Genomic DNA, 1,921 nt, shown 5'->3' with positions numbered 1-1,921 from the left:
GCCAGAAAACATGTTACTCTAATCCAATTAACACAACCAAAACACCTCAGACACAGGCAAAAACAAGACTGCAGCTAACAAGCACAGGCCAAAACACTGGATGCACTTACACACATTGCATCTCACCCTCTTTCAAGATGGGGCTTTCCATATTAATGTATGAGACTGAAACAGACACTGATAGTGTGGTGCCAGTGGTCAATGAGATGATTATGTGTTGTCAACTACCAAATGGTCACTGTGGTTGGTTGTCACACAGGGATCTGCTGAACTGAATGAACCAGACTCTCCAACACAAGCCCAGCTGAATATAGAATGTTTTACATTGAAGACAAGCATGTTACAGAAACACCAGGAATCGAGAATGAAATTAGTAAGTGATTTGCAGGCATCTATACTAAAAGGTCAGTCCATTCCACTAACAGAGTCCATACTACAGGTCGACCGATTAATTGGGGCCGATTTCAAGTTTTTATAACAAATCGGTCATTTTGGACACTGATTTGGCCGATTTAAAATTATTTTTTTACACCTTTATTTAACTAGGCAAGTCAGTTAAGAACACATTCTTATTTTCATTGACGGACTAGGAACGGTGGGTTAACTGCCTTGTTCAGGGGCAGAATGACAGATTTTCACCTTGTCAGCTCAGGGGATCCAATATTGCAACCTTACAGTTAACTAGTACAACGCTCTAACCACCTGCCTCTCGTTGCACTCCGCAAGGAGACGGAATGCCCGTTACACGAATGCAGTAAGCCAAGGTAAGTTGCTAGCTAGCATTAAACATATCTTAGAAAAAACAATCAATCATAATCTCTAGTTAACTACACATGGTTGATGATATTACTAGTTTATAAAGAGATATATATATATATATATATATATAGAAAGAAATTAATAAGCTTCGCATTTGTAAAACCAAAGTTTGATAGCAAGGTTCAGCTAGCTATTTTAGCAAGCAAGGAGTATGCGAGCATAGTCGTGCGCTTACGCCTAGCCAGGTTCTGCTAGGAGCAAACAGAACCTAGTCTGCAGTCGCCTTAATCAGCATGCCCTCTCAGCAAAAGTAAATAGCCTAAAGAGTGGCAGTGCCAATCAATTATCTGATCTGCCAACAAACGATGATTAGCACTACGAATACAATCACCCGGCCTAATACCCATATGGCCAATCATGAATCAACTCTGAAGTCATTTTAATTTTCACTTTCATGCCAGGTTCAGCTGTTCCAGCTCTGCACCCGAGAGTACAGACAGGGAACAGGTAGGTTATGAATACAGGTGCGGTCGGCACAGCTGAATTTCACAGAACATTTTAGTGGCCCCCATTTTACCATGCAGCTGAGAGAAAATGTTTTTTTTAAATAAATATTTGTAAATATTTTTTTTATCCTGCGATTCTAAATATTCTGCCATGGATCAGAGGTAACATTTAGCATTTTTAAATCGATTTTCCTGCAATTCTATGAATTTTTCCATGGCTAATACAGTGTGTTTTTGCTCAAACATAAATCTTTACTGCTGAATCAATATTTAGGAATTGTCAGTTCTCCCCCTTTATTTTGGTGATTGTTAGTTATCAAATATTAATATATAGGGCCATTATCTTTTCTACATACTTTCTCTGGTTTTAGTCATTTAAGTTTACACTGAAAGGGTTTTTCCATCCCCAAAATGTATTTCTGACAAGAAAAAATATATACTATTGTAACCTTATAGATAACGTTAAGATTTGGATGGGATAATCTGATCCTAGATCTGTGGTTAGGGGCAACGATCTGCCCCCGTCCCCTCCAGCGTGATTAGTTATCTGGGACTGTGTTAGCTGCTGTCTGGGTCTAAAACAGGGGTAGGCAAACTACGACCGGATTCACTCTGGCCCGAGTAATAAAAAATAAATCAAAAATAAAATAAAGGCT

This window comes from Oncorhynchus gorbuscha, linkage group LG14 (assembly GCF_021184085.1).
Source record: "Oncorhynchus gorbuscha isolate QuinsamMale2020 ecotype Even-year linkage group LG14, OgorEven_v1.0, whole genome shotgun sequence".
Lineage (NCBI taxonomy): Eukaryota > Metazoa > Chordata > Actinopteri > Salmoniformes > Salmonidae > Oncorhynchus > Oncorhynchus gorbuscha.
This window is presented reverse-complemented; position numbering follows the sequence as displayed.